General features: G+C 31.3%; 1 protein-coding gene across 2 annotated transcripts in view; it reads left to right on the top strand.

The window, feature by feature from the left end:
* RASA1 (RAS p21 protein activator 1) overlaps window positions 1–10,456 on the top strand; it is a 289,596-nt gene that overhangs the window by 137,986 nt on the left and 141,154 nt on the right. The gene's annotated exons all lie outside the window — the stretch shown is intronic.

The raw sequence follows: 10,456 nt of genomic DNA, 5'->3' as shown, positions 1-10,456 counted from the left end.
TAGAGGAAAAGCTTAGTGAATAACAAGGAGACATAGACAACAAAACTTTAATAATGGGAGACCTCAATCTCCTTCTCTTAGAACTAAATAATTCTAACCATAAAATAAACAAGAAGGAAGTTAAGGTGAGTGGAATCTTCAAAAATTTAGATATGATAGGACTCTGGAGAAAATGGGGACAAAAAAAGAATATACTTTTTTCTTGGTAGTAAATGGCACCTACACCAAAATTGACCATGAACTAGGTCATAAAAACATTATAATCAAATACAGAAAGATAGAAATAACAAATGCATACTTTTCAGACCATGATGCAATAAAAATTACTTGTAATAAAAGGTCACGGAAAGAGAACCCCAAAACTAATTGGAAACTACATGATTTTAAATAATGAGGGGATCAAAAAGCAAATCATAGAAATAATAATTATATCCAAGAAAATAGTTGTAATGAGACATCAAACCAAAGTGTATGGGATGCAACCAAGACAGTTTTGAGGTGAAACTTCATATCTCTAAATACTTGTATGAATAAAGTGGAGAAAGAGAAGATCAATGAATTGGGCATGCAACTAAAAAAGCTGGAAAAAGAACAAATTAAAAATTGCCAGTTAAATACCAAATTAGAAATTCTGAAAATCAAGGGAGAGATTAATAAGATTGGAAGCAAGAAAACCATTTATCTAATAAAACTAAGAGTTGATTTTATGAAAAAGTCACTAAAATAATAGATAAAACTATGGTTAATCTGATTTAAAAAAGAACCAAATTACCAGTATCAAAAAGGGTGAACTAAACACCAATGAGGAGGAAAGTAAAGAGATATTTTGGAACTGCTTTGCTACACTGCATGCCAATAAATTTGGTAACCTGAATGAAATGAATATGAATATTTACAAAACTACAAACTTCCCAGATTAACAGAAGAGGAAATAACATACTTAAATAACCCCATTTCAGAAAAAGAAATTGAAGAAACCATCAATAAACCCCTTAAGAAAAAGTCTCCAGGTCCAGATGGATTTACAAGTGAATTCTACCAAACATTTAAGGAACAATTAATTCAAATTCCATATAAACTATTTAAAAAAATAAGAGAAGGAGTTCTGCCTTTTATGACACCAACATGTTGCTGATACCTAAACCAGGAAGAACCAAAACAGACAGAATTATAGATCATTCTCCCTAATGCACATTGATGCAAAAATCTTTTTCTTGGGGGGGGGGGCGGTTTCCAAGGAAATGGGGTTAAGTGATTGCCCAAGTGAAATGGCTGGCCCACAGCTAGGTAATTGTTTAGTGTCTGAAGCTGAATTTGAACCCAGGTCCTCCTGATTCCAGAGCTGATGCTCTATGCATAGCTGTCCCTATGCAAAAATCTTAAATACAATTTTAGCAATGAGATTATGCCAAGTTATTACTAGGATGATACACTATGATCAGGTTGCATTTATACTAGGCAGGCAGAGATGGTTCAACATTAGAAAAACACTCAATATAATTAAACATATCAATAGCAAAACCAGCAGAAATCATAAGATTATCTCAATAGATACTGAAAAAGCCTTTGATAAACTACATTATTTCCTATTAAAAACACTAGAAAGTTTGGTAATAAATGGAATCTCCATAAAAATAATTAGTAGTAACTATCTAAAGCCATCAAAAAATATGCAATGGGGATAAACTCAGAACATTTCCAGTACAATCAGGGGTGAAACAAGGATGCCCATTATCATCATTACTATTCAATATAGTATTAGAAATGTTAACTTTAGCAATAAGAGAAGAAAAATAAATTGAAGGAATCAGAATTGGCAATGAGGAAGCCAAGTTTTCACTCTTTACACATGATATGAAGGTTTACTTAAAGAACCGGAGTAAATCTTCTAAAAAACTCCTTGAAGCAATTAACAAATTCAGCAAAGTAGCAGGATATAAAATAAACCCACATAAATCATCAGCATTTCTATATTTGAACAACAAAGTTCAAGGGCAAGAGATAGAAAAATTCCATTTAAAATAACTGTAGACAGCATTGAATACTTGGTAATCTACCTTCCAAGACAAACCTAGAAACTATATGAATACAATTATATAGCACTTCTCACACAAATACAGTGAGATCTAAATAATTGGGAAAATGTCAAATGTTCATGGTCATGTTGAGCTAATACAATAAAAATGACAATTCTACCCAAATTAAATTACTCATTCAGTGCCATACCAATCAAACTACCAAATAATTATTTTACCAAGCTAGAAAAATAGTAACAAAATTCATCTGGAGCAAACAAAAGGTCAAGAATAGCAAGGGAACTGATGAAAAGAAATGTAAAGTAAACTCTATCAGATCTAAAACTATGCAAAAGCAGCAGTCATCAAAACTGCCTGGTACTGGTTAAGAAATAGAATAATGGATCAGTCGTTTAGGACAGGTTCAAAAGAAACAGTAATAAATGACTATAGTAATCTACTGTTTGACAAACTCAAAAATCATGTTCCAGGATAAGAACTCACTATTTGACAAAAATTTTTGGGAAATCTGGAAAATAAGTATGGCAAAAACTAGGCATAGACCCATATCTCACACCCCAAAATGGGTACAGGATTTAGACATGAAGCGTGACACCATAGATAAATTAATAGATCAAGATATACTCTATCAGATCTATGGAAAGGGGGACAAATTTATGACCAAACAAGAATTAGTGTACATTATAAACTATAAAATGAATGCTTTGACAATCTTAAATTTAAAAGTTTTTGCACTAATAAAATCAATGCTGCCATAATTAGAAGGAAAGCAGAAAGCTAGGAAACAGTCTTTACAACTAGAAGTTCTGATAAAGGCCTCAATCTAAAATATATAGAGAATTGCATCAAATTTATAAGGTCACAAGTCATTCCCCAATTGATAAATAGTTAAAGGATATGAATAGTTTTCAAATGAAGAAATTAAAACTATATATAATCATATGAAAAAATGCTCCAAATTATTATTTGGGGGGGGTGGTTTGCAAGGCAATAGGACTAAGTGACTTGCCCAAGGTACCACAGCTAGGTAATTATTAAGTCTCTGAGGTTGGATTTGAACTCAGATCTTCTGACCTGACTGACTCTAGGGCCAGTGCTCTATCACCACCTAGCTGTTGATTAGAGAAATTAAATTAAATTACTAAATTAAAATGACTATGAGTTATTACCTCATACCCATCAGATTGGCTAAGATGACAAAAAGGGAAAGTGATCAATGTTGGAGAGGTTGTGGAAGGATTGGGTCATTAATGCTTTGTCGTCGGAGCTGTGAATTGATCCAGCCTTTCTGGAGAGCAATATGAAACTATACCCAAAGAGTAATAAAACTGTTCATACCCTTTGACCCAGCAATTCCAATTCTAGGCCTATACTCAGAGGAAATCATAAAAAAATAGGAAAAATTCCACATTTCCAAAGTATTCATAGCAGCTCTTTTTTGTAGTGGCAAAGATTTGGAAATTGAGGGAACACTCATCAATTGGGGAATGATTTAAACAAGTTATGGTACATGAATATTATGGAATACTATTGTTCTATAAGAAACCATAAATGGTTGGACTCTAGAGAGCATGGAATGAATTATAGAATCTGATTCTGAGCAAAAGGAGCAGAACCAGGAGAACAATGCACACATTAACAACAACATGAGATGATCAACCTTGATGGATACAGGTTCTCTCAGCCGTTCAGAGAGCTAGGTCAACCGACTAGACCAGCAATGGACAATGTTATCCTCAAACAGAGGAAGAGGAAAACAAACAAAAAAAACAAACAAAAAAGTCCTTCGGAATCTGATGAACACTACATCACTCTATATATATTTCTTTCCATTAATCCTAATTCCTCATACCAAAAATAACTAATCTGTGAGTATGCTTAAAACAAATGTGTATGTTCAATATTAATCTGATGGTTTGCTGCTGAGGGGAAGGGGGTGGGAAGGGAGGGTGGAAGGAAATTTTGTAACTTAAAAATATACATATACATATGAATGAATATTGAAAAGCTTTCATAACATGTATTTGGAAAAATTATCAATAAAAAAGAAATTATTATTTCTATTTGTTATTTGACCCATTTATTCTTTAAAATTAGATGATTTAGTTTCCAGTTCAGTTTATTTTTCATAGGCTTTCATTATAATAATCATGGTATTTTCAAATCATGAAATCATTTCATATTTGCTTCAAATGTGTTTCTTATAAACATGGTATTATAAGATTCTGGATTTTAATCCATTTTTGTTTTATAGGAAAGCTCATCCCATATGAATTCGCCGTTTGATTACTGTGTATTTCTCTCCATCCTATTTTTCCCATTTATACTTTTCTCTCTCTTTTCACACTATCACTCCTTCACCAGTGTTTTGCCTCTGGCTGTCATATCCCTCAATTTGTTCTCCCATCTTTCAATGTCCCATCCCTTTTCTTTCCCCTTTCCCCTCCTTCTTCTGTGCTCCCTTTTACCTTCTTCCTCCTATTTTTCTGTGGGGTAAGATAAATTTCTTTACCCAAATGATTATTCCTTCTTTGAGCCAAATCCAAAGAGAGTAAGATTTAGACAATGTTTATGCCCTCCCTTCTTTCTCTCTACTATAAAAGGTCTTTTGTGACTCTTCATGTGATATAATTTACCATAATCTAGCTCTCCTTTTATTCTTTTCTTTATTAAATTCTTTTTAACCACTTACATTATATCATTACATTAAAATCAACTTATACCTACATGCTCTTACTGACATAATTCTAAGAATTACAAGTATCATCTTCTGAAGTAGGGATGTGAACACTTTAACCTAATTGAATAACATGTTTTTCCTGTTTATTTTTTATGCTCCTCTTGTATCTTATATTTGAAGATCAGATTTTCTGTTCAGCTCTGATTTGTCCATTAGGAAAGTTTGAAAGTCTCTTATTTCTTTGAAGGTCTATCTTTTCCCCTGAAAGATTATTCTCAATTTTGCTATTTAGTTGATTCTGTGTTGTAACCCATGCTGCTTTGCCTTACAGAATTTCATATCAGGTCTTCTGGTCTTTTTATGTTGAAACTGCTAAGTCTTGTGTAATCCTGACTGTGACTTTTTGATATTTATTTATTTATTTATTTATTTCTGAATTCTTGCTGCATTTTCTCCTTGACCTGATAATTCTGGAATTTGTCTACAATATTCCTTGGAGCTTTCATTTTGGAATCTCTCTTTCAGGAGATGATTGGTGGATTGTTTCAATGACAATTATAATTTACCTTCTTGTTCTATGGCAGTTTTCCTTCATAATTTCAAGATGCTGTCCAGACTCTCTGTCTCTGTCTCTGTCTCTGTCTTTGTCTCTGTCTCTGTCTGTCTCTCTCTGGATCATATCTTTCAAGTAGTGCAATAATTCTTAAATTATTCTCCTGGATCTAATTTCTAGGTCAGTTGTTTTCCCAATAAGGCTATTTTACATTTTCTTCTTCTTTTTTAATTATTTTGATTTTGTTTGATTCTTGATTTCTCATAAAATCATTAGCTTCCAACTTGTCCAGTTCTAATTCTTATGGAAATATTTTCTTCAGTTACCTTTTTTCCTCCTTTCCATTTGGCACACTCTACTTTTTAAGGAGTTATTATCTTCAGTGGATTTTTTTTTCCATTTGGTCAATTGTATTTTTTAAGAAATTGCTGATTTCATCAATTTTTGTCCTTTTTCTCTCTGTTGATTTTCTCTTGCATAACTTTTATTTCTTTTTTTCCCCAAACTAAATTAAATTTATTTTGTTAAAACTATGGGAAAATGCTTTAAGAATCACTAAATACAAACTAAAATGTGCATATCTATTAAAAACAAAACCATTCCTGAGATTACTAACTGTGTATTTCTAACACAGTTCCAATTACATACACTGAAAACAATGGAGTTAGTATAACCTGTACATTAGTTTAAATTAAACTTGATCAAATTCTTACATTTGAAAATCACTTATATTTGAAAAATATCAAATTCCTAAGCTTTTAAAGCTAGCCATCAAAATTAAGCAAATGAAATTTAGGTTAACTGCCAATTATATGGTGGCTAGCTAAATGATAAGTACGAATCACTACTTAAAATGGCAAGAAGCCACAGTTATTTTGTCTAAACAGTGTTGCTACATTTGTTTGACTGCATAATAAATTCTGGTCTTGAAAATGGTATAATGGAGGCTCAGATATTTCTAATCACAAAGGTCTGCTAACTTCATGTCACTTTTAACCCAATTTATCCACATTTTGTTTTTAAAATAAAGAAGCAAGATATTATAAACTATTGAACATTTTAAAAAGTAAAAATGCATGAACAATTATTTAAAAAATTACATCTTTAAAAGGAAAAGAATACAGTCCTTTCATTCCCTCAGGATTTGGCCAATAAATAGCAACCAAAGTATATAGCTAAATCAGTAAAGCCAATATTGCTGCTATTGACTAATATAACTTTTATTTCTTTTTCCAATTTTTCTTCTACCTCTCTTACTTGATTTTAAAAATTCTTTTTGAGCTCTTCCAAGAAGGCTTTTTGGTCTCAAGACCAATTTATCTTCCTCTTTGAAGCTTTGCATATAGGTATTTTGAAATTGATCTCTTCTGAGTTTTCATTTCAATTTTCCCTGTCACCATAGTAACTTTCTATGGTAAAAACTCTTCTGGGTTTTTTGGGTCATTTTTTAAACTCATTTTGTGACTTTGAAAGTTGATCCTGTTGCTGAGGTATACTCTTCCAAGCTTCTTGAGCTGGTGATTGATCACTGGCTTTCTGAGTTGGGGCCTTGGATGCTGGTAGCTTGTCCACTGGTCTGGAGTGGCCTGGCCTTATCTCACCTATTTTACTGAGGGTTCCCAGTCTAGCAGTTGGTTTTCTGCACTGGAGCTGGAGGCATTACCACTGACCACTAGGATTCTGAGCCAGGATTGAGAGGGCATAGTTCCTTTTCTGTGCTTTGGCTGAGAGTCTCCCAGTGGCTTACTTGGACACCATCTGCATTGGGCTGCTCTACACTTTTACTCAAGTGAGACACTCCTTTGAGATCTGTCTGAGGTATCTAAAGTGAAAAAATTGGTTCATTCTGTTTCATTTTTGTAAGTTCTGTCACCCCAGAAGCCTTTTAGAAGCTTGATTTAATGTAGTTTCTGAGGGCAATTGGGGAGAGTTCAGGTAATTTACTGACTTTTCTTGGCCATCTTGGCTCTGCCTACCAAATAGTGACTCTTTACACAATTTATTTTAATATGATCTTAAGAAATAAAATCAGCCTTTTCATAGCATAGTAGAATAGAAAAAAAAGATAATTGCACATGAAACAACAAATCTATTTTATATATCATGCTATTTCTTTTAAATGATAAAATAAATTATATATTTTAAATTATGAAATTATAATTTAAATTAAAATATAAATAAATTGTATATAAAATTTAATAATAATAAAATTATAAATGTAAATAAAAATACTGCAAGTAATAAAATTATCATGTAACTTTTTTTCACTTTTCCCATCCTAGATATAGTTATGATTAGAAAAATGTATGCATGGGTGGCAAGGTGGCACAGTAGATAGAGCGCTGGCCTTGGAGTCAGGAGGATGGGAGTTTGAATCCAACCTCAAACACTTGACATTCACTGGCTGTGTGAACTTGGGCAAGTCACTTAACCCTCATTGCCTCTCATCCAACTAGTCATCCTGATTCATATCTGGCCATTGGACCCAGATGGCTCTGGAGGAGAAAATGAAACTGGTGATTTAGCATAGCATCCCCCTCACTCAAATCCAGTTCACATACTTGTCATGGCATCACCTCCCTCATGTCGTGGTCTCCTTCAAAAATGAAGGACAAACATTATATGGATGTGTAAGTACATACTTCTATTGATCTGTTCTTTCCCTGGATACAGATAATATCTTCCTTCATAGGACCTTTGAAGTTAATTTAGGTATTTATAATAATCAAAATGTCTTAGTCCAACTTGTTCTTAAAACAATATTGCTCTTATTGTATACAATGTTCTCTTAATTCTCACTTTATTCTTCATTATTTCATGCATGTCTATCCATGTTTTTCCTAAGATCTTTGAGCTAATCATTTCTCATAGTATAGTAGTATTCCAACACAATCATATATCACAACTTGTTTAGCCATTTCCCAACTGACAGGCATCCCTGCAATTTTCACTTCTTTGCCACTACAAAAACAATGAATATAAATATTTTAGAATATATAGATAATTTTATATATTCCATACTATCCCAATTGAATTACCTAAAAATTATTTTACTGAGTTAGAAAAAAATAGTTATGAAAGAACAAAAGATCAAGAGTATTCAAGGAACTAATGCCAAAAAAATGTAAAAGAAGTAGGTTTAGATCTTAAACTACATTATAAGGCAGAAATTATCAAAATTATTTTTTTACATTTCTAAGAAATAGAAAGATCAGTAAAACAGTGTAGATACAATTTACAGTAGCAAATGACTGTAGTAATCTTGTGCTTGACTTGTATATAAAGACAGGATTTGGGGATAAGAATTCATTATTTGGAAAAATTATTGGTAAAGCTGAAAAGTAGTCTGGCAGAAATTGAATATAGACCAATATCTTACATAATTAAGATAAAAATGGATACATAACCTAGCTATACTTTAGTTTATTAAAAGTATTGTGCTACTATGTTTGATTGGCTCTGATTCTAATATATTCCACTGATCAATTTTTCTATTTTTAAATTCAGTACCAGAAGATTTTGATGGTTATGGCTTCATAAGTTTTGTACTTCTAGTTCTCTCTTATCCTTTTTACAGTTTTTTCTCTTGATATTTACCTTTTATGCCTTTAAATAAATTATATTACTGTTATTACTGTCATCATTAATATTATTATTATTATTATTATTATTATTATTATTATTATTTAGTTTTATGTAATAACTCCTTAGTTTGATATGGCACTGAATCTGTAAATTGTCTTAGATAGTATTCTCCTTAATATATTTAAATATCCAACTATCAACAATTGCTATTTTTCTGATTCATTTGTTTGCCCCTTATTTCCTTAAATTGTGTTTCTGTTTATAGTTATATAATTTTTCTATGAATAGCTACAATCTTACTTCCTACAGAAACCCTTTCCCAATACCTCCTGATTTTAGTGCCTTCTCTCCATAAATTATTTTCTATTTATTCTGTACACAGTATAGTTACTGTCTTTTACATTTTTTACTCCTACCACTATCATAGTGTCTAATTATAGTAATCACTTAATAAATACTTATTGGCTGATTGATAAATGGAATCCCAAATAATATTCTGTACATTTGGTGATTATTTTGAAAGAAATTTCTCTACTTTTTCCTGCTGAATTTCTCTCTCTCTCTCTCTCTCTCTCTCTCTCTCTCTCTCTCTCTCCATATATATATATATATATATATATATATAATATATATATATATATATATATATATATATTTATACTAGTGGTTTTTATAGATTTTATTTTTTATATTTGTATTTATTTGAATTTATTGTTTGAAATAATTTTTAGTTAAAACTAAGTTTTTCTAGGTGTAAGATCTGCAGAAAAGAATATTGTCTCTGTCTACTTTCATACCTTCATTTTCTTTGTGTAATTATTTATTGCTAACATTTTTGGAACTATAGAAAAATAGTGGAGGTGATGGTCATCTTTGCTTTATCTTGTACCTTATTGGAAAAAATCTTGGCTTTTGGATAGTTGTCATTTTAAGAAATAGTACCATATTTCTATTGCTTTTTTTTAAACACAAAGTTATATATTGTTTCACAAACCTTTTTCTGGATCTATTAATATCATTATTGGTTTGTTTTGGTTATTAATGTGGCTATAGATTCCAAATATTGAGCCAATGCTAAATTTCTTGTATAAATGCAATTCATTATATATATATATATATAAAATCTTTCAAATTTGTTGTTGTAGCCTCTTTAATGATATTTTATTCAGAACTTTTGGATTGGTATTCACTTGAGATATTGATTTTCTTTCCTTTAACTCTCCCTGGTCCACATTTAACCCAGTAGTGGAACTGGGTGCAATCTCTTCTTTCCCTCCCTTTGCAAATAATTTATATAATATTAGAATTAATTGTTTTTTGAATGTCTGATAGAATTCACTTGTATAAAAAGCACTTCCCCCCCCAGGAAGTTCCTTACTAATTGTTCAGTTTTTATGAGTTTTTTAAATTTCTTGTTTTATTAATCTCAGTATCTTATTTTTTGGAAAATATCTATTCATTTCACTTGGCATTAGGTGTATCTAAATGAGGAAAACCATTTCTGAGAATTTCTATTTTTTCTTCATTTGTTGTGAATATTTCCTTTTCATTTATGATACTGACAATTTGGTTTCTCTGCCTTTTTATCAGATTAAAAAATCT

This window comes from Macrotis lagotis, chromosome X, assembly GCF_037893015.1.
Source record: "Macrotis lagotis isolate mMagLag1 chromosome X, bilby.v1.9.chrom.fasta, whole genome shotgun sequence".
Classification (NCBI taxonomy): domain Eukaryota; kingdom Metazoa; phylum Chordata; class Mammalia; order Peramelemorphia; family Peramelidae; genus Macrotis; species Macrotis lagotis.
This window is presented reverse-complemented; position numbering and strand designations above follow the sequence as displayed.